The sequence below is a fragment of the Ambystoma mexicanum genome, chromosome 1q (genome assembly GCF_040938575.1).
Source record: "Ambystoma mexicanum isolate Mex_15411 chromosome 1q, UKY_AmexF1_1, whole genome shotgun sequence".
NCBI classification, from domain to species: domain Eukaryota; kingdom Metazoa; phylum Chordata; class Amphibia; order Caudata; family Ambystomatidae; genus Ambystoma; species Ambystoma mexicanum.
The window spans coordinates 151,026,215-151,050,048 of NC_090922.1; the positions used below are offsets into that span (position 1 = coordinate 151,026,215).

General features: G+C 44.6%; 1 long non-coding RNA gene across 2 annotated transcripts in view; it reads left to right on the forward strand.

Annotated features, from left to right (window-relative positions):
- LOC138525988 (uncharacterized) overlaps positions 1-23,356 on the forward strand; it is a 150,708-nt gene extending 127,352 nt beyond the window's left edge. Inside the window, exons 3-5 of one of the 2 annotated variants that reach the window (XR_011283460.1) lie at positions 21,135-21,202; positions 22,441-22,538; positions 22,880-23,356. This is a non-coding gene — a long non-coding RNA (uncharacterized lncRNA). The remainder of the gene's footprint in view (positions 1-21,134; positions 21,203-22,440; positions 22,539-22,879) is intronic. The other variant, XR_011283461.1, reaches the window with a different exon arrangement.
- Positions 23,357-23,834: the final 478 nt, after the last annotated feature.

Below are 23,834 nucleotides of genomic sequence, written 5' to 3' on the forward strand. Positions count from 1 at the left end.
TAGGCCATCGAGACACAATAAAAGTTATGGGGCGGTTATGGATTCATCAGGGAATCTGCTGTCCCATGACTTTAAGCTGAATCTGGGAAATGACAAGGCTGCCCCCATTCCATTAAATGAGGAGGCACGTTTCGCTTCATCCCTAGAAGACTTACCTGCTGCCACATCGCCAAATGACCCCTCCAACTTCCCGGTTATAACACGAATACTCAACCTCTTGGACAAGTGCCACCAGCTTACACATTGTTCAATGAGGGAAATGCAAGGCTCTTTAGCCTTCATGAAAGAAAAGTTGGACAAACTTGAAGGGTTCTTTTTTGCGGAGGAACAATCTAAAGCATTTTACTTTACACAATTTGAAAAAATGCTGGCTGGCGCAGCAGTATTAATACCGCCTGTTTCCATCTTGCCTCCAGTACGGTCACAAGGCTTGCAGACAGACACCATATATTGGAATACTGTCCCACCACAAAGATCCTACTCCCAAGTGCTGACAGGAGCTTCCTCGGCTGGGTCAAACCAGCCTGGAGTTGAGGCTGTTGATCTGTTGGACGTAATGAAACTACAACACGACCGGATGCTACAGATGGAACATACCTTGTACCAACTGGTCGCGAAGTCCCATCCCCTGGAAGATTCCACAACCATCCCGGTTAATAGTGTTGAGCCCACTCCTGACAGTCCCTCTGCTCTGACAGCTATCATCGATAGCCAGAACACCCTCGAAGGCCAAGAAGTCATTCCTGAGAGCCCAGAAATGCCTTAACATCGCAAAGGCCTCCCAGAAAAAACTTGCAAAAAAAGGGCCCAAAGTTTTGAACAAGTAATCTGATATAGCCACTACTGTCGACCTGTGCCCTTTAAATTGCCAGGACGATCAGGCCCTAGATCTTCGTGAATTGAGCGAGGAGTGTAAGAAACACCTTCAGATTAATGCCATAAAAGGTGGCAATGTGCAGGTGCCCGTTTCTATTCCATTGCGGAACCTACCTGCTAAGTCCCAACCGCAACTCCATTGCTTCTTTCCTACGATTGAAAGCAAGAAAGTTGCAATGCGGGTAGTGGGCGAAACCAAGCTTGCAAATGATCCATATTTGGCGTCTGCGTTGCCGCCTGTGATTCCACACGAGCAGCCCGCTGGATTGGTGGCCCCAGATCGGGCTCTAGAGGAGTGGCAAGAGGAGGTGGACATCGCGCCTCCTTGTGAGGAAGGGCAGGTTCCCTCGCCCAGGCCCCAACCCGCGCCAGGAAAATCAGATTCAGCACAAGGGATCCATCAGGGTGAGCCATCTTCTGTACCTTTGTCCTTTCTGGAAACTCCAAAGGACATGAAGGTCATATTGGGCTAAATTAGCAATCCAGCCATAAATGGTGATGCTAGGATCAATAGGTCCTTTTTGATGAATCTTTTTTTTCAGATCCCATCATTAAGAAACCTGTCGACAAAGGACCTTGATTGGGTAAAGCTTCCCTCGCATAACAACTATAGGGTATTGTCCAGAGTACAATCCCAGATTACAACAAAATTGATCCTTGAATTCACTGATGATTTTGAATTGTTGGGCCTCACTCCTTGCCTCTTTACGGATATGGAGTGTGTGTGGGCGTTTTTGGATTTTGTCATTCCAGCCCCAGTTGTGAGAACAGAGGGTCCAGTAGCGGCGCCTTTCGAGTCACATGTGAAACAACTGACAGTACAACTTGCATCACTTACGAAAGCGTTGAGTGGTCTGTCATGGCTTGAGCCTCTGATTAAAGTGGCAGCATCTCTGAAAGCTCCTCCAACGGAATTATAACACCAGAGGATTGCAATTGCTTCTTGGAACTGCTGTGGTGTGTCTAATCTTAAGTCATGGCACCATCAGGCAGACCCCAATTATAGGGCCGAGATTTTAATATTACAAGAAACTATGGCGTCAGCCGCCTTTGGGTTAGATGGGTACACTTGTTTAAACGCCCCTGCACAACGCTCTTGTGTGGGACGCCCGTCCGGAGGTACTGCCATACTTATTAGCAACACTCTTAAGGTGGCCTCACGCACTCTGGAAAGAACGGAATCTTATATTCTGGTCGAGCTAACCTTTGACAACATCAAAACTTCCCCCCTACTTTTGATGTCGATATACTGGAACCCGAGTCAAGTCTCATTGGACTCGACCCTGGAAGAGCTTAATCAAATTCTGGGCTATGTGGCTCTCCATAGTCCTAACCATGAAATTATAATTGGGGGTGACTTAAACTCGTACCTGGAAATGGAGGGCATTGAGCGGTCTGCTAACCAGGCATCTTCATATGTTCGCCAAGCCCAGGCCAGAGGTGAGCGATGGGCCTCTTTCCTCGAAGCATGGGGCATATATCCAATCCAACTTTCCTCTGAGTCAACCACAACATCCTGGCACCGTGGCACTTTCTCATCCCTTATTGACTATGTGTTTGCCTCAACCACATGTTCAGGCCTACTCGATCCAATTCAAATTGTTAATGTGGGATTGAGTGACCATTGGATGTTGACCACCTATCTACACCTGAGGCTTGAAGCACACACAAATCTGGAATCTTTAGCCCTGCTTAAATGTGACAGACACACCTTGTCGGTCAGATGGAACCCCACAATGTGTCGCAAAATGGCGTTTCGTGTCAATCGCGATCTGGTTGTACCTTGTGATAAGTCCCTGGCGCCATGGCACAGGGAGAGACTCATTGATTTAAATCTGAAGATGATTCGGATACACTTGGTGTGCCTTTGTAAAGAAGGCAGTGTAATCAAGCCTCTAAAATCTGTTTGTCCATATTGGACAGAGGTGGCGAACTTAAAAAGACAAAAAAACATCGATACGCGGTCCTTAAGAGGATCTCTGTTGAGCGTGGCAAACCTACAAAGGGAAAAAAACTTCATTACCGCCTGTTTTAAGCGCAAGATGAAGCTTTTGCGATTTGCTGCTCACAGCCTGGCAAATCAACATATGGTTGAACTACTATGCAAAAGAAACACAAGGGATCAATGGGCAATTTTAAGAAACCCCTTGGGCAAGGTCGACAATCGAATGATGGCATCCATTTCGGGTATGGAATGGAAGTCTTTCTTCCTCATGAAATACAAATTGCCAGAAATACACAAAAGGATGGAGTCTGTGTCGCTGCACTTGTAACTTCCGTCTGTTTGCCCTTGGGTAAACAAAGACATCATATGGGCAATTGCAGCCCTGAAGTTTTCTAAGGCTGCGGGTCCTGACGGGCTTCCGCCCTGTGTCTACAAGGACGACCTGCACTTTTGGGCCAGTTACTTGCTTCCCTGGTACCACTCTATTTACCAATCTGGGAAAATTCCTCCCTCCTGGCTCTCGGGAATTGTAATCGCAATTCACAAAAAGGGAGCCTTAACCGAATTGGCAAACTTCAGGCCAATAGCCTTAATTGACATATCTGCAAAAATGTTTGCATGGCTGATTTTGTGTGAATTAGAATCGTATGTTAACACCGCCAAGATCCTCTCCAAAATGCAGGTCCGTTTTCGTAGAGCTATGGGTACGCAGCTAAATGCCTCAATTCTTGCCCATTTATTGGCTACATCACACGCTTCCACCAATGAGACGATCTATATGGCATCCTTAGACCTATCAGCGGCATTCGATAGTGTATTGAGAAATAGACTCTGGCAGAAGATGCTGTCATATGGCATCCCCCATGAGTTGGTTGCGATTATAGCAGTGCTCCATCAGAACACCTCTTATAGGGTGCGTATCAACCCGGCGGGTTTGCTGTCTGACAACATTCGACAAGAATTGGCGTGAAGCAAGGCTGCAACCTCGCCGCGATACTTTTTAATCTGTATCTCAACGACATAGAGCAGATATGGGAGGGAACAAATACCTTTGCGGTAAATTTAGGCAAGCTACGTCTCCACTGGTTGGCATTTGCTGACGACGTCATTCTATTTGACAAGGTCCCATTTGGGTTACAAAACAAACTTAACATCTTTTACGAATACTGTACCCTGAATAACTTAACCATCAATTCAGCTAAATCACACATCATAGTTTTCGGACCTAAAAAGAAAAACATGACATTCAAGTATGTCATGAACTCACATCAAATTATGAGGAAGGATGAAATTACCTATTTGGGGTACTCAATGTCAAATGGCATGTCTGTCAGCAGGTGGTGCCTTGTGTTGACCTCCAAGTTAGACCAACTAACTGTTCAAATGAGGATCATTTTTGCGAGGTACTGTAGATTTTCGCTTCTCCCTCTTCTTCACTACTATACTATGAAAGTAGAGCCCATTCTACTTTATGCCTTGGATATTTGCCTAGTGAATCTTGGCCCGCTACTTAACTCCCTCCAAGGTAGGATTTGGAAAAGGGTACTTGGCCTTCCGGGCTACCTGCCTAATCCAATTCTCATCCATGAATTGGGTCTCTACTCTCTGGCAGAGAAACATAATTGGCGGTTGTTAAATTCCTTCTACAAAATGATCTCTCCTCCTGCCAACTCTCTGTATGAACAATTTGGATTATTGCTTATCAAGGAACATCCAGCCTCTATTCATGAATTCAAATTGCGCATGTTGACAATCTTAAAATCTTTGAACATGACGCAACAGGATCTCCTTGATTGTCCATGCAAGGTTAAAATTTGCTTCCTTGGGAATGCATGAGGACATGCAATGCGGGTCTAATCTCAGGCTACTCATCGTTTCTCTCTTATGCGAAATTTCGACAGGCTGTTCTGCCCCGCCTGCCCTATCTCTTGTGTTTTCCCGATCTCCTTGCAAGCAGGACATATATGAGGTTTCGGTTGGACCTTGTCCATACTGGCTCTCACATTGGTAGCTGGTCAGGTTACAGGGAATCGGGGCTGTGGGTTTGCTGTCTGTTTTGCTCCAAGAGTGGAGAACGTGAATCCTTGGAACATCTGTTTATGTATTGCCCAAATTTCGACCACGAGAGGTCTTGCTGCCTGGGACCTTTTTTGGTTTCACATTCGATCAACGAGCGTCAGCTGGTTTGGTTACGTTGTATGTGGGGTCAGTCAAATGCTATTATACTTGCAACAGTGAGACTTGTCAACAAGATTGAGAAAGTCCTACTGCCTCTAAACAAATCAATGTATATGAGGAAAGTCACCACAGATGCACTAGTCGATTCACAGAAGGTTATTATTTAATGATCTACCTCATAACTGGCAGTACTAGAGAGACTGTCTGAAAATTTTACATTTTTCTTAAATTCTATATTGGTGCTTACATTGGTGTTTTCTGTTTCCTTTCAGGCTTGGATGGAGCCACATGTTGAATTGTATTTAATACCTAGGTTGTAAACCAGTACATTTTTTATATTGTAAATTGAAACTTGGAAAAATGTTTTGTACTTTGACAAATGTATTTTAAGAATCTATGTAATGTTCACAGTGACATCAATTTGTAAAGATGCAAACTAATATTTTGTTACCAAAAACAAATAAAAATATTTAAAAAAAACATATAAAAAAAATCCCTGAAACACATCCACAAAAAAACTCTCAGCATCGACTCTCCCAACGCATTTTTAGTAGCAAATAAAAGATACAAAACAGCCATTATTTATTTGCATTTTTAAAGCGCTCACACAGCCCGGGGGCATTAAGGCGCAGTTACAGGATTCTTTTTTTTGTTGTTGTCCTAGTTGCATATTTATAATGCGCTTAAATACCCAGAGGTTTCTAAGCACGGACCTGGGGATCAAACCTGTGTTGCTTCATGTCGTCTTGCTTCCGAGGCAAGCACGTTGCCACTGAGCTATCCTCCCGGGATTATAGCACACAAAGCCAATGCCCTGAACACCCACATTAGCAATGCCTCCTCTAATTATTAAAAGCTCTCTACAATACTCAGAGAATTGGAAAATCCTATCCCATCCTCCACACCGGTTAACTCCAGAAACGCATGGTGTACCACCATACAGAATGTGTTAGCCTACAAAATACAAAAACTCCAAAGCAAAATCGCCTCCGAAAGAAAGCTCCTGGCCAACAAAAACACACCTCTACCAACTATAGAAATAATCAATGATAACGTAAACACCCAATTTCAATTCACTCCTGTAAACCAAGACCAAGTGCTAGAGATTGGGCCTCATAACGAGTTGAGTGGTAACCCTTAAATCTGGCGGAAACGGTATTAGAACCACCAATACCACTCCACCGGATCACAACTGTAAATCCTGGTGGCGCTATTGCAGCCGGCGGTAGTACAGCCGGCTGTAATAGCGCCGGCTCTAATAGCGTCGGCACCCAAACGCGCTATTACAGAGCCATCACAAGTCCGGCGTTGGCGTTATTTGCACCAGAAAACCAGTGTGTAAAACTGCCGAAAATACCCCTGGCCAAATGCTGGAGGTAAAAGAACACATGAGACAGCAATAAGGGCCCAGGTGAAAACAATGCACACCAGAGGCCTACAAAGGACCCACCCATGCACAACACACCCACCCAACACCATTTCACCATCAGGAGCAGGGAGGAGACAGCAATAAGGGCCCAGGTGAAAACAATGCACAACAGAGGCCTACAAAGCACCCACCCATGCGCAACACACCCACCCAACGCCATTTCATCATCAGGAGCAGGGTGCAGACAGCAATAAGGGCCTAGGTGAAACAATGCACACCAGAGGCCTACAAAGGATCCACTCATGCACAACACACCCTTCCCAACACCATGTTTCCATTTGGAGCCTAGAGCCTTGATGTGGACATCTACCTGCTGCACCTGGAGCTACAGAGGACTGCCAACCAGCCCAAGGCCCTGGGAGAACAGGGTTTGATGGGGATGATCAGAAGGAGGAGGAGACCAGCAAAAGCAAGGTGGCCAGCCAACCCCAGGGTCAGGCCAACACCCTGGGCTCTGACTGATGGGCCGCTGGTGACCGAGTACAAGCTGGACAGGGCAACTATCACCCAGTTGCTGGACACAACCCAGGCTGGCATAGGCAGCCGTATAGCCATCAGCACTGCTGTGTTCCCACTTGTGAAGCTTGTGTCCGTTCTTCTGTACCTCGGGACTGGCATTGCCATGATGCATGGCATGGCCCAGTCCACCTTCAGTGCCGTGCTGGGACAGGTGCTGGATGCACTGCTGCTCCATGTCAATGAGCACATTACATTGCCAGCCACACAGGCACATGTCAATCAGCTCAAGGCCCAGTTCCATGCCATTGCCCAAGTCCCGAACGTCGTAGCAGTCTTGGGCTGCACAATTGTAGCACTAGTAGCTTCCTGGGAACATGAGGCAGCCTACATGAACCATAAGAATTACCATTCCATGAACGTGCAGATGACGTGTAACCCTGACCTAATCTTCACCCACAGCTGCTCCCGCTACCCAGGATCCACTCATGACTCCATGGTCCTGCGCAACAGTACCCTGCCAGCCTACATGGAGAGGCACTGAGGCCAAAACACATGTATTTTAGGTGATTACAAATCTAGCCTGAAATGCATGCCAAATTACATCTGTTGGGCGGGGCGGCATACACAGAGGAATCCCTGCATGCCAGCAGGAGACACAGGCAGCACTAACACTGCAACATTTCCATGCATGTGCCTCGCATGTGAACTCTTGCACACATTCAACACAGCAGAACACACCCAGTCTGAATGGCACACATTTGTGAAAGCACAGTCACATATGGAAGCCCAACTACCACAAAGCATCTTGTGTGTGTCGCAGTGCCACTCCTCACCCTGACACAGAAGAGCTATCCCACCCTGGCCACCAGACAGTCATGCCAATGAAGTCCTAATGTAGGCACATCCACAAAGCCACTTTTAACAAGTAGTTGGAGTCACGACAATGACCATCCCTGAAATACTGACCCCTGATTGGCCAATCACATGCCTGGCCAAATGCACATGATTGTGCCAAGTAGCAAATGCAACTCCAGCCATAGCGAATGCCATGACACATGGCCTAACAACATGTTGCCTGAACATGCATATATAAGGGTACCCTCATCCAGTAAAAAGAGACCGAGTATTGTGGCATTTAGACACAGGGATGGTGCATGCAGTTAGTAGTCCATTGATTGAATGCTGCACCTTGCACAGCACACACCACAATGAAAATAACTATATGGAAAATAGCGTATGTGTACTACATGAGTGTGACACACATAAGCATTCACATATTAATTGATACACTGCTGCATGTAAACCTCAGCCCATGCATGTCCCAGAAGGCGAAGGATTTATGCCAACATTGCACTGAGATAGCATGAACCTTTTCAACACATACTTGATTCTGCCGCCAATGTCACTGATGACTGAGCCTTGTACACCCACTGAACCACCCCTGCCCTAATGTCCGCATTCTCTGCCCTGCATGTGATTCTGGATACCCGCAGTACACATGGCTCAGGACCCCTGTATGTCATCCACACACACCATCTGAGCTGGTATACAACATTGCCCATGGGCGTACAGGCATCTGTGTGGAAAGGGCATTTGAACTGCTGAAGGAACGCTTCCGGAGCCTAGACCGTACGGGAGGGGCATTGATGTATGCACCAGAGGAAGTTGGCAAAATCGTACTTACCTGTGCCATGCTTCACAACATTTGCTGTTGCAGGCATGTGCCACTGCCCGCCGATGCTGATAGGCAGCCACCTGGGGATGGGAGTGATGATGAAAAAGTGCCCGAAGCCGTGGCACATGTACACAGTGATGGGTTGAGGGAGGGGAGGTTGGCCAGACAGGCCTTGATTGACAACTATTTTTTAGCTGATGGATGGGTTCATGCATCACATTTCACTTGTAAAAAAGAGCACTTTCACACAATCATGAATGTCCATACTTTGTATGCATTATGAACAGAATGTATTATTAGTTGAACGAACCGGAACTCACCCCAGTGAACTCCCCAGGACACAATACCCCCTCCCCTCTGTGAACTCCCCAGCACACAATCCCCCCTCCCACTTGTGAACTCCCCAGCACAACCCCCCTCCTGTGAACTCCCCAAAAAACAGTGTAGTTGTGTCCATGTGGATGGGCCTCGGCCCAACTGTGCTATATCCATCTATGATGGTCGGGGCCACTTCCTACATCCAGGTCCTTCTGGTGAGCGGTGTGGGAGATTGCGCAGGGAACGGCGCCTGGGCGTAGCCTCCAGGGATCCCTCTGTGGGTGTTGTAGAGGTAGATGGAATAGCTCCTGAGGACTGCAACTGCTGGTGGAGCAGATAGTTTGCCTCCCGCATCTGCTCAGCATGTGCAGATTGACGCTCAAACAGCTCGCATACTCTTTGTCCAAATCCTGTCAGGGCCACTGTGCAGCCCTCCACCACTTACGGGTGAGCACATTATCATGTGCAATGGTCTTTGCAGCATTGCGTATGGCACAGCTTATTGCCTTGATGTGGCGGTTGTGCTCAACAGACATGGCTTCAATTTTTAGCTATCGAGCCTCCATCACATCCAGCTGCCCCATTACAGCAGGTACAGTGGCAAATGGACTGACAGGTCTGCGCGGAGCAGCAGGGGTGCTGTTGGGGGACATGGTGGCATCTATGATGGGGCTGCTGCGATTGGAGGGGGTGCCTTCAGGGGAACCAAAGGAAGGTGTGTCCACGTCAGGCACGGGTGTGCGGGCACAACGTACATGTACAGGTACATGGGGAGTGTGTGATTCCACTGACACCTGCTCCGTGCTCCCTTGGGGTTTACCCATCTCATATGTGGCACTGTGGCTGGGTGAGGACACCAGTGCAGTGTGTCATAACGCAGTGGTTGTGTGGCCCTCATCCGAGTTAGACCCATTGGTGGCTCCCTCCACATCCTGAATGCCTGTGGTTGCTCCCCGCATTTGTGGCGGTGACACTGTGCAGCCTTGTGGACTTTGCGCCGGTCTGAGTGGGATCTGGTGGGGTGACCTAGTATGTGTCCTGTGTATTTCCTTCTCATACCGGTCCCTGTGTGGGGGTGGGGGGTGGTGGTGCTGGTTGATGCACTCCGGGACCTGCGGGCGGATGTGGATGCTTGCTCACCATCATCTTTGCCCTGTGATGATCGCTGCTTGCCTGTGGGGTACATAGGGTATAGTATGAGCTGAGGCAGCTTAAATTTGTATCATGCATTTCATACCTTACAGTGGGTTAGGGCACATTTTTTATCATGTTTGCCCATTGCACATTACTCAGTCCCCATGTTGTGATTGGTGGAACGTGCTACAAGAGAGGGACACTGCTTGGACATGTTGGTGTGACATCTTCAGATGTCTGTTGTGAATGCACAGCTCCCATGTCGCTGTGCGGGGGTGGGCGGCTTTGATACACACACATCATGTTGCTGAGCCATGCCCATGAATGCCTTTCCCTTGGGGCTTAATTTGATACACTTTCGGTACTTAGGGTACATGGGGGCGCTAGGGTACGGTGGTACGAGGGGGCACTAATCGGTGACTGTGGTGCATCACACATATTGAAAACACATACTGGGATTGGAGGGGTTGGCCTAACATGATTATGTAGTTTTCAGGGGTGGGGGACTCACCTGCAACATCCTGGGTATGGTGCCAGCCTCCGCTCTGCCAACTCCCTCAATTGGGCCCATGTCAATCAGGGTGGTCATCTGCTCCTACCAGGGTGTTAACTCGGGAGGTGGTGGTCCTGGCCCTTCTCCAGTTGCCATGCTCTCACTCCCGTGCTGGGCCAGGAGACCACAGACACAGGCCCGCAAGTAATTCAGCTGCTTGCGGCAATCCTCCCCATCCCTGGGCACACGTCCCACTTTTGACACCTTCTGGCTCACTTTTCTCCAGATCTGTGCTCGCCGCTGTGCACTTGTCTTGCACTGCTGGGAGCCATATAGATCTTCTTGATATCCCAATACCTCCTCAACAAGTACGGCAAGCTCCTGGTCTGTGAACTTGGGTTTTCGCAACCTGTCCAAGGGTGATTTGCCCCTGGTACGTTCCTGTGATATTTTCAAAGGTTTGGAGGAGTGGATGGGTTACACCTGTGACATTTTCCAAGCTTTGGAGGAGTGGATGGGTTACAGGGGCTGCATTTTTCGGCGGATTGTGATTTCCAAGATGGCCGCCACTTTATTTCCCATTCCGGCAGTGACGCGTTTCCTGCGGCGCTAATAGTGCACACTAATAGCAAACGCTACTAGCGCCACAGCTCGGCGGTAACGCAATGTGCGCTGGATTTGCAAGTTCTTCAACACTTTTTCCACTGGGTGCTATTTGCGTTAACACTATGGCTGTGTGCACGCCGACTCATGATCTGGCGTTGTATCTGCCAAACAGCGTGGTGTTAGTGCAAATAGTGCTTGACGGAAAATACGCTGGAATACTGCCCAACTTGCGATGAGGCCCATTATCTCCAAATTAAAACCCTCCAACTGCAAAGGAGACAGTTTCCCAACTCACCTAGTCAAATTGAGTGCCCCTATGCTAACTCCCATCATCACTAAATTTGTTAATGTCTCTTTCAGTACGAATACCGTGCCAACCAGTATAACGGAAGCCTCAGTGACCCCTCTTCTAATAAATACTTTCCTGGATTCCCCACAAACTACTGCCCAATAACCACTGCCCCTTTCTTGCTGAAAATAATTGATAAAATAGCCTATTCTCAAATACAATCTCACCTTCAAAATAAATTCTGGTATCCTTGTCTTGGTTTACTGAGAAACACTTATATGCCCTTAGCCTGTATTTGTTTTCAATTTATTTGTCATTATTTATATAGCACTGAAGATAGCAAGCACGGAGGCATCAGAGCACTAACAAGACAAGACAAACAAAAAACTGACATTTTTATTTATTCTGGAAGCAATCAAAGAGGCTCAGCGGATAGGGGAACGGCTCAGGCAAATAAGTGCATCTTCAAGGCCATTTTAAGCAATCCAATGAAACAGAGCCCTTTAGGTCTGGCGGAAGAGCATATCAAAGTTTGGGTGCAGAACAGTGGAATGCACACTAGCTGACCAAAGTCAGTTTAGTTCTTGGCAGAGTTAAAAGGAAGGTGTTGTTCGATCTCAGAGTCCTTCCACAAGGCAACCAAGAAACCTTTCTGATAGCTAGGCTCGACTTTGACCAAAAAGGCATTTATGTGTCAGGCAGAGAAGGTGAAAGGAATTCCTTGCCTCCACCAGAAACCAGTGGAGCACTCTCCTGGCCTGAGAGATATGGTGTCTCTTCCCAATAACTTCGACTGCATGTACAGCGTTGTTTTGAATGACTAGGAGCTTGGATAATTTGCCTCTTCCAATTCACTAAGTAAACTTCCACAATAATCAAATGTGGCTCCAATTATGGTTCTAGTGGTAATGGCGCCACTCTTCTTGGTCAACTAGGGTCTCAATTGGCTTAACAACTTAATGCAATAGGAGGAAGAGGCAACCAGATGGTTAACATGTGCCTTCCTAGTCCTCTCTTGATCCAGAAGACCTCCAGAGTTTTTACTTTAGGCAGAGTAGCAATGGTGCAGCCTGCTCTCATAACGTTATTATAGTTCAAACCAAGCTTTCTGAGCTGAACTGCTGTACCTGCTGTTATCCAGGGGTGAACTGGGAACCAAAAGAGGCCCTGGAAATAATGATCAAAGTGGCCCCATTTTACACATTTTCACTAAGCCCAACCCTTTTACTATGGGAACATTTGGAAATGCAACCCAAAGAGGCCCAGAGTGTCAAGGCCTAGCGGGAAATCTCCAGAGTATCATATAGGCCAGTCCAGCCCTGATGTTATCAGTTCAGTTTTGGTTTCATTCAAAGCCACCATCCATTTCTGGATAAGCGAGTAATCTTGTTAATATTTTCAGTGTCCATGTGATAGTGACCTCATGAATTGTACCTACAACTTTAGAGGCACACTTTCGCTATTTCAGAAAGGCCTTTACAGCCCGTTTTGTTAAAACAAAGTGCACCCGTTGCAAAGAAAGCAACCCTGATCTTTCTTTGCTGTCTGAAACAACGACTTCCATTTCACAAGGATCTGCCGTTAACGTGAATCTTTGTTTATTTATATATTTATTTATTTGTTTATTTATTTGTATCAAGCTGGTCGCCCTCAGGCATCAGGGCTTCACATCAGACAACAAGTAGACTAACATGGAGACAAGACAATATAAAGATGGTAGTGTAATTCTGGGAGTTATTTGTTGTGTCCATCCATTAGGACTATAGGCTTTCTTCAAATTAAACAACCGAATTCTGGCCGCATTTAATTGCAATCAACAAAGATATTTTTTTTCAAAACGGCTGCCACATTAAATCAACCTGTTTCTCGATCTGTGGCGATAGTTGCGAGTAAACAGATTGAATTGAGCAACAAAAAACAAACGGTAGAATGTTCTCAAACGTTTGAAAAATTAAACTTCTATATCACGACTCGCATTTCAGTATCAGTGTAAGACTACATCATCTGATTTGTGGATTTGACCTCAGGTCGTGGAGCGACACATAGGTCGCGACTTGAGTCTGTGTTTGTGACCTAACCTGGATAACTTTGTGGTGCTGATTTCAGCATCTAAATACGTCACTTAAAAAAATATCAGCTAGACCAAGGAAGGACGACTCAGTTGAGGAGGCTAAAGGTCAGAGGGCAGCCCAGCGGGGTTAAGTGAACCATAGAGTCCCGATGAACTGAATGGCGCAGGCATAGCACATTTTTCCAGGTCCCTGTCTTCTAACCAGTGCCATGTGTTCCTAGTTTTAGCATTTTCCAGGCTCCGGAGGGGTACTGACCGCCTGTTTCCCCCCAGAAGAGATGAGTCACACCGAGAATCTCGCGGTCTTATCTATCTGAAGCAGGAAATGTCCTGAAAAATCACATCCTTTACAACCTAGCATTCCGAAAGAAAACATTTCTAGGCAGAAAATACGATGACTAGGCATGTTTATGGGAAGCTGAATTAAAAACCCATTAGTGTCTGCCTCACAGAACCAAGGCTCCCGGTCTCCGCATCCGTACAAAGCGCTGGTGTCGAAGGGGAATCTATCTTGCTGTACAACCTGTCATGTAAAATGGCAGCTCATCCGTCCACTTCAATTTCGAGCTGCTCGAAATTATGGCGCATTCCGTATATGCCTGCATTTATTTAAGGAATGTCTTCAGTTTCATAAATTAGGAGCACCCGAGGCTTGTACAGAATCAACATTTAACTATATAACAACATGAAAAAATGTACAAACATAAAAAAAGCTTGACCCTCACAAAAAACAATACATCCTGGATTCGGACAAAAAGGTTTTCCATACAAGTACATCATTAAAAGATACCACCAAATTACACATTATGAAATTCAAGAAGTTTAACACATAAATATTCTATTCAAACTTAGAATATGCGTCAAGATTTGTTTTTAAAAATAGATGTAACTAATTTAACCAAAATATATACATACCTAAAAAAATGCAATGTGCATCTGTTCCTAATGAAGCGGTAGAATATTCTCGCAGTGTATAGCTGCACATGAGAAAGTTCTATTGAGACAGATACATATTCGAAATGTTGTAATTTGTAGTTTCTAAATGTAGTAATTGTCTACTTTCTACATTTGAGGGCGTGAAAGGTGCATGGACACGTTTTCCTGCGACATAGGAAGAGGATACTCTATCAATGGCTTTGTTGTCCAGATAGACCCCTCTATATCGAATGCACATGTCTTGCGGTAAAAGGGAAATGTCCTACAAGAGTGGAGACAGTGTTCTAATTGCTCCCCATTCCCATTGAGCCCTATGGGGGATCTAATGGGAATGGGGATGTACCGGGTTCGGGTTCCTTGAATGGGGAAATAGCGGGCCCTCCTCGGTCGGAATGGCCCGGTATTTCCCCATTCAGGGAACCCGGACCCTAGTTTGGAGGCAGCCGTGCCCTTATTAAAAGCATGGCTGCCTCCAAACTTGTAATGAGGCCCGCTGTCTCCAGCTACTTTTTAGATCCATACATAGTCGTTTTCTCGAGAATTAAGCTGGAAGAGGGAATTTTTTCATTGCATACAAAGCAATGTAACCTGCTCCATATGTGGACAAGCTGTCCAGTCATTTGTCCTGTCGACCATTTATTTTCGACCAAATGACCTGTAACCGTGGACAATTTAGTGTTGTAGTCCTCAAATCCCATTCAGCTAATCCTAAAGCTTTTGTAGTGTGCGGCTGACTTTCTCACGAAGTTGGTTACATCTAAATATTGCCAAGGCCCGGACAATGGGCCTCATTACGAGTATGGTGGTGCAGGAACAAAGTGGCGGTAACAGTAATTCAGTTGTGCTGTAGTTCAGTGGATTTACCACTGAATACTGCCCAACTCGTAATGACCCCAATGTACTGGAATACACCAGATTTTCCAGGCCCTAAACTAACTTGCCATTCTAGCGGGTCATTACGTATATTAAAATCCATCTATAACGGGAGCTATAGTGAGCAGAGTGGCACACGTCCTAATTGTCAAAACATCCGATTTCAATAATGGAGTACACAAATCTCTTGAAAATTAGAACTCTTCCAAAATCATTACACGTATTTCAGGCCCTTGCAATGCATTTCACACTGATTGAGCGTGGGAGGCTGAAGGAGGTTTTGCCATATTTTATAAGTAGAGGCAAATTCCCAACATATTAGATAAAGAAGTAAGCTGTGAGTGGTGGAAGGGAGCTTGTGAATTTCCAGTTATTCAGCTTAAAACCTGGGTTGCTCTTGTCTGTCAATTTATAGAGCTCTTACCCATGGAAATGGGTCAATCTCACCGATTGCATAGCTTGAAGAAAGAGTTTATAGGCTGGGGGAATTTATATTTAGTGAATTTAAGGGAAAAGGATTATTGGACAATTCCTACAGTTCATTGTCCATCGATGGGTTCATAATCCCAGTATAGAACTATGCTAAGAACTTAGGCATTCACCTTGATGCCACTCTCTCACTGACGCAACAGGTCAATGACATTGCTTCCTCGGCTGCATACACTACAAAACTACTAAACATTTTTCTCCTCTGACAGCTGCCTAGATATCACACAGGCCCTTATTGGTTCATGGATTGGCTACTGTAACTCCCTCTTTACAGGTACATCCACCCAGAAAATCAACAAATTACTAGTAGTACAAAACAATGCCCTCAGAGCTGCACTTAACATCCCAAAGTGTGAGCATATATCTGCTGCCAGAAAACAGGCTCACTGGCTCCCGGTTAGAGAGTGCATAATTTTCAAAACATTAGCCATTACTCACAAATGCATAACCAATGAGGCCTCAGCCTATCTGTCACTCAAATTTAACAAATTGCAATTCGCCAGACCCTCCGATCCACAAATACCCACAAGCTGAACACCCCAAGATACAATCTAAAGAGAGCAGGTGGCTCAAGTTTCTCATTCCTTGCCTACAAATACTGGAATCTATCTATCTATCTATCTATCTATCTATCTATCTATCTATCTATCTATCTATCTATCTATCTATCTATCTATCTATCTATCTATTCAACTTTTTGTATAGCACCTTACACACATAGGTCTCTAAGCACTCACATGACAGTATCAACGAAAAAACAGAAAGAGTCATAATGGAGTAAAGGATAAGGGCTGGTTATTCGATGGAGTCTAGCCTGGTCCTAAGTCAAACAGGTGTGTCTTCAGTTGTTTTTTGAAGTTAGCTGTTGACTCACAACTCTTGAGAGAAGGTGGGAGGTGGTTCTAAAAGTACAGACCGCAAGCATGAAAGCATGAGCCACCTATTTTCTGCAACAGGACTCGAGGGTGCTGTAGAAGGATGTCCTTATTGGAGCAAAGAGTTTGGTGAAAGGGAACTCTAAGGATTCTAGATGTGAGATAACTGGGAGATTTGCCTGTCAAGCAATTATGAATTATCATAGTGCCTTTGAATCTGATTCTTTGGCTAACAGGTAGCCAGTATAGTTTCCTGCATCCTTTGGTGATATGTGTACGTCGACTAATGCCGCAGATGGCCCAGACCGCTCTATTTTGGATCACCGAAGATTTGTTACATTTGCCTGAGAGGATCCAATGAGGAGGCTATTGCAATAATCCAGCTTAGTATTTATGATAGCAGCCGCGATCGTAGCCCTATTGCTCTTGGAGAGATATGGACGGATTTGCCACAGTAGGTGAATATGGTAAGCACAGGAGGATTTAAGGTGAAGAAAATGTTTCTTAAAGGAAAGATGAGGGTCAAAATAGACCCCCAGTGTCTTCACATACCTTAATAACATTTCCTTCAATCACAAAGCTGCTGTAAAATGGATCAAGACATTTGAGTTTTGTCTGTGTACCCAAGATAAGTAGTTCAGTTTTCTTATCATTTAAGGTCAGAGAGTTTCTAGTCATCCTAGATTGAATAGTGTTGAAGATGGTATTTATCGTTCCAAGATCTTTTTTGTAGATGCATGAGAGTTCAAACACAATCTGGGTGTCATCTGCGTTATTAGCGAATCGTACACCCAAGGAGAGTAGGTCACACAGGGGTTTTATGTTGAGGTTAAATAATAAAGGTGACAAACAGGATCCCTGCAGAACCCCACAGGTCCAGACTGCTTTTTGGGAATGTGCATTGTCCTTAGTCAAATAGACAGTGCGAGGATCAAGAAACAATCTGAGCCAGTTGGCTGTGGAGATTAAGCACCCGCCCACTTGGACTAATCTGGCGGCCAAGATGGCATGATCAGCCAGATCAAAAGCGGCTGACAGATTGAGAAGAAGCAACAAGGCCTGTCCGCCCCTATCAATGATCTCAATAATGTTGGATTCACCCGGAAACCAGACTGGCCATTATCAAGAATGGTATTTTGCTGCACAAAACTTTGATATTGGTTTGTTGAAAGTTTGTCAAACATTTTCAATAAGAATGGGACGTTTGTCATTGGGCCGAAATTACAGGGGTCACTGGATACTATCTGGAACAAAAGCTTCAGCAAAGGAACGATTAACTAGAGTGATTACCCAGGGCAGTAGGGAGCTCTGAAAGTCTTGGAAAAGCAAGGCAGGAAAACAATCTCCTTTACATGATGTTGGCTGCAACTTAAGTATGGCCTCCTGAACATCGCTTTCTGAGACCTCCCGAAAGGAAAAGCAGGGGAAGTCATGGTCATGTGAAGGGGGGGACAGAGGGGCTTTCCATGTCATAAGGTTGTAGTAGCTTAAGTTTATCCAAGATATTTTGTTGATGTGTTTTGATATTCTGGGCCAAGCAGTCATGGATATGTTGACACCACGCATTATTTGCTTTGCGAAGCAAATCTACTGGGATGCCTTTTAATTCTGAGAGCACTTTAAACAATTCCCTAGGCTTGGATGTGGCTGTTTCAATCACAGCATTTACTGTTTAGTCTTTAGCTTTCAACAAATGGTTCTCATAGAGCTTCACAGCGGACTTATACGACGAGAGAGAGGCATCAGAGGGGGTTTTACGACATTGACGTTCTGCGCTTCTTTTTATGGCTCTGAATACGCTGCCCCCTGTGCTAAGAGCAGAACAATCCTATTGGACATTTAGGAAACACCTCAACACTCTGCTCTTTGCTCAGGGTTCACTACCACTCGAAAGACTGAACGCTGCCAACCAACTACTGACTCTCTATCTTTGTAACTAATCCATGTAACCTTTGTAACCAGCACCCCGATGCCTAGGTGTTTAGTGCGTTTATAAATAAATACATGTGTTATGTTTATTGGCATTCATGAAAATGTGACATATGATGAGGATGCTATACAAAACCCCCAAATGATCCAAATCTATCTACCTCATGGTGGGGCAATGGAGATTCGTCGGCTCTATTTATTTATTACAACACAACTTTGTGGGGAAGCGGCCACTAAAAGATTAGGCCAACTTATGTAGCGTTGTGTGATTCTTACATTGGAGGAACTGTTGAGGCAATGTAAGCTACCCCCAGACTTTTTTAAGTACTTAAATATAAAGCCTTAATTTCTCGAAAATACCCCACTTTTAAATCTTAGGGAGTTAATACAATATTTGTATAATAAAATGAATAATTGGGTTATCATGCTATTTCAGTGTGCTATCAGTTGTTTAATTGTGGGGCTAGAAGGAGACCCACTAATTGCTAATTGGTAATCACATGTTACACGCCCCCACAGCCTGTCATTTTAATAAAAGAGGGCCTGATTCATGGACGTGTTTTATAATGGTGCAATCCCATAGGGAAACGTTCCATGAATCAGGCCCAGACTATCGTTAAGACACCAAGGGCCTAATTCATGGAATATTTGCCAGGTTGAAAGTGAATTTGCACTGCTGAAAAGTGACTTTGCACTGCCGATACAAACCATGATTCATGGAACCGTGCAAAGTGAATTTGTGCAGTGCAAAGCCCAGGCAAATCAGGGTTTGTGTTGGCAGTTCAAAGTCACTTTTCAGCAGTGCAAATTCACTTTCATCGGCGCAAATATTCCATAAATCGGCCCCCAAGAGTCTGTGATTCCCTTATATAAATGGCTGAATGATTCAAGATAGTATCTAGGTGGTCTCCTTCTCTCTTATAGTCCCAAAGGGCAGCTTAAGTATTGGTGCTGCAGCAACCAAGTTGAATATAAAGCCCATTATGTTTGTGCAATATGTTTTTATCAGTCATTATCCATCAGAATATAGGTCCTTAAACCATAGGTATTACTTTCAGCCATAAGCCAAAGTGGGGTGACAAGATTAACAATGGACGTGCAATTATCTATTTCAGGGGTCCATGGTTAGCCTGTCTGGGGATGCCCAACCTGTGGCAACACAAGGATCCACTCTTGGTAAGGCGCTGGCACAGAGAATTTTGATCGTGAGAGACTCGTGGGGATTTGAATCTGCAATGGGGTGTTATGGCTCCTATGTACACAAAGATGAAAGATGAACTGCTGACAATTGACACACTTTAGGCTACTTCTAAAAATATCAAATCCATGCAGAGCCTGCAAACGCAGGTTCGAATCCCGACCTGCATACTCAGCCTTTCATCTTTCGAGGTCGATAAATGAGCATATGCCTCAGGGTTTGTAGCACTATATAAATACAACAAAACAAATGAAAGATCTGGTGCAGTGTGCTTTCCCTCGGAAAGAATTTGGGTGAGATGTGTATGTTGGATGGAAAGGAGTGCCGATGCCCCTAAGCAGGGTCCTATTGAGCTGGGCAGAAACAAAAAGAGGGCCTTCATCAGTACAACAATTTTCTCGAGAAGGCCGTGTAGATTCTATACTACTTTCAATGCCTGGGAGGGATAGCACAGGAGTAAGGGTTTCTGTTTATATCCAGGGTCGGACTGGGACATACAATTGTCTCGGGCACCAACGAAATAGTAGCCCACAATTGCAAATGGGAATTTATTCCTTTTCTGACACTGAATAGTACCTAAGGGGGAGTTTTTTTTAATAACATGTGATTCAAATTGTACATTTTAAAGCATATGTATTGAGCAACACTGGTCGAAACTAGTCACATAGTGAAGTAAGTCATCAAACTGCCCCACATTGGCCAGAAAAGTGGCCCACTTCGACCCCAAAAACTGTCCAACATCAGCATTTTGCGTTTTTGGTATGGCCATGGGCCTATTGCCAGCTAGGGCAGTCCGAGGGCAGTCCATATATCATGGCCAGATGATTCTTAGCCTCCACCTATCTGGGTAGATGGGCTTTGGTGAATTGGAAATGAAAGCAGGGCTCAAGTTAAGGGTCATCCGGGTGTACGGAGTCTACCTACTTTTTCCTGAGGGTGGACTCAGTCCCCCTCAGAAAAAATGAGAAACATTGAGTGTCTTCTTTGAATTAATGAATTAACACCAACCTCTGGGCTTCACCACTGCACTATATAACTTGATGAAAAATAACCAACAACTAAAGGTGATGTGTCCCATTTCGGTACTGCAAGTTCCAGGCAAAACATTGGTATTGGTTCGTGGAGTTTAAAACATGGACACCTTTAAATGTTTTCAAAAACACTATTAGAAGAACATAACCTCTCTTGATTTTGTGTGTGTGTTGATTTTATGAAAGACAAATGCCATTTGTCCCGTGCAAGTTAGGTGGTTAAGCAAAGCCGATTCAATGAATTGTGCATATTTCACCTTGACATGCTAATTTCTGGCGACGACACATCCAATTGTGTTTGTTAATGAGTCCCCCCACTTCTTTATTTAGGACATGACCCCAAAAAGGAAAGGCCTCCCAACCATGCAGCAAATCACTGGCAACTTGGGTGGATCGCTGTAAGAGCAACCGTTATTTGTTCTGTTAACTCGTTTGGTTTCTGTTTCACGTTTTTACACTTTGCTTGTTCAATTACATTATCGTTCTATCTTTTTACCATGTATTGTTGCCCACAATATGGATTCTCCAATGATTGTTGCGAGGACCACTAAGACTAATATACCCTGCTTAAGAAACAGGATTATAAACACTAGTACGGTGCAACAACAAGGAGATATGTCCCACTGCAAATGTGCAGAGAAACTACTCCGACATACAGTATTCACGGAGGCAGTGATTGTTAAGTGACTGCCCCATCAGCAAAACATATAAGGTGTATTATGTTATCTTGCAATTGTATAGCGCCTCCTGCCATGGGTAATAACGTTGACGTGCCTTGCTTGTCAGAGAGTCAAGGAGGAGTATGATAGAACATGCATGAAAAATTGTTACTGTGTTCTTTTCTTCTTCCAAGTTATGTTGTACTAACAACTTGCTGATATTATAGAGTTGATTAACAACAATACATTTGCACACATATGTATTCACCGATCCACTTTGCAGTGCACAAGTACACCAACAACTAAACAGGTTATATCTTTTGCACTCCCTTTCTCTAACCCAACGCCACCCGGGGCAAAAATAGTGCACATAACACAGAGGTTATTTCTTTTCGCTAGTGCAGTGCAGGGCCAAGGTGGGATCACTCTCATACTTTGAAAAGGGTATCAGTACAGTATTTATTTTTAACCATCAGGGTGTTTGAATGATTATTCTCTTTCCCTTAAACATTCTGAAGCTGGATCCATTAAGGCCACCGAGGGGAATGTCTTCTTTGTGGACCAGATATCAAGGCCTACTGTCACCTGCAGGTCACAATTCTTTGTCTGTCGACCAATGAATGCTGCTATACAAGTCAAGCATGCACCTTCTAATATATAAAATTAGAGGAGCAGTTAGGGTCACTACATATTTGTGAAGTTCAGCAAGGTCTCTCAAAGTACAGAAGTCTTGTTTATGATCAGTGGGATTTAAGTATGTTGTGAAACCATCTTCATGTATGCAGATGTTAACAATGTTCATGGAGGACACGTACAACCCTTTTTACTCAGGGTTCTCCTCAATTTTAAAAAAATATACATTTCTGTTGTGAAGAATTTTGTATTATAGAACATATTTCATGTTAAATTAAAAAGGTCTCCCAAAACCTTTTTTATCCTCTTAGAAAATTCTCAACTATTCAATTTTTTCTTTGAAGGACATCTACCCCAACATGTTTCAGACCGTACACCTCGGACTTTCTACAGGGGGACACTATTGAATTCAGAACAAGGAGTGGATTCTTGCCATAATTAGGTGAGCTTATTTAACTTTGAATCAGGGGACAGTATTTTCCTCTCTTGTTCTTCTTGTTTAAGGATGAGAAGAATGATCAATGGAGAACAACTCACCAATTTGAATAGTTGTCTCTTTGGTGTATGTTCAGAATAGTTACTACTTTTGGTGTTACTAAGGAGACTTTGGTACACTCTTTCATCCACAACTGTATATTGAGATGACTTTAGTTTGAAGGCTTGGGGTAACTAAAATTATACTTATTCAAGGTTTTAATTGGTAAATGTTCTGGTAGATGTATTGCACTGCTTCCATTGATCTGCAGCATGTATGTCTCATTCTGTGCTTATCCCAATAAATAGTTATGAATGGAACAGTGTACCAAGGTCCCCCACCAAATCGACGCGCTGAAAGACACCTACTCTACCTGTCTAGAACTCCAACACGATCCACTGAGAGCCCAAGACTCAACCCATTTTGATGCTGACTCGCCATTGGAAAAGAACAACTCGACGATCCTAACATCAGCTCAACTGTGGTAAAGTACCTAGAAGCCAGGCTTTATGCAGTTGAGCACCATAGACAAGAACCTAAAGGTATTTGAAGAAGCCATGACCTCCTTGTGCACTTTAAAGCATCCTAGTGACATTTAAGCCCCCCTGTTTTAGCTTTTGAAAGACATGTTCATTAACTTCGACATTTTGCGGCTAAACTTTTGCCTTACCACCCCGTCTACAACCTAGAGTGCCCTTTTTTCCAAAATCAGATTTCTCTGTGTTTTCTCTTAAAGGGGTGGACTGGTAGTTTTTTAATTGTGGTGCGCATTTGTGCTAGTTTAATTAAAGATCCTACTTTTGTAAAACATTGTCTGGACATTCTTTTATTTTGGTACCAAAGTACGAGTGTTGAGAGGATTGCCTCCATTCCAGTTTACACCCCTCTTGATGAAAATTGCCTTCCTTTGGTCAATGTTTCCAAAAGCGGCAGAGGTATATCTGTCAGACTGTGTCCGATTCACCTTCATGAATGGGATCACTGCACGTTTCGTAGTAGTATGGGGTTGAGCAGGAACTTTAGCCACTAGTAGTCATCTAGTGACAGTGCTGAACTGTTTTTTAAATTCTGACCTTATAATCCTGGAGAAGACAAGTCAATCCGCCAGACTGCTTAGCAGTGGGAGCTACACTACTCCCCACCAGCCTTGTTCAGAAGGAGATTTTGGGTAGCAAAGTAACGGAAAGTGAGAGACTGCAGTCGGCAGAATGCTCTGTGTGTGCTGTCCCTGTGTTTTTGGCTGGTAAACCAACTCACAAGTGC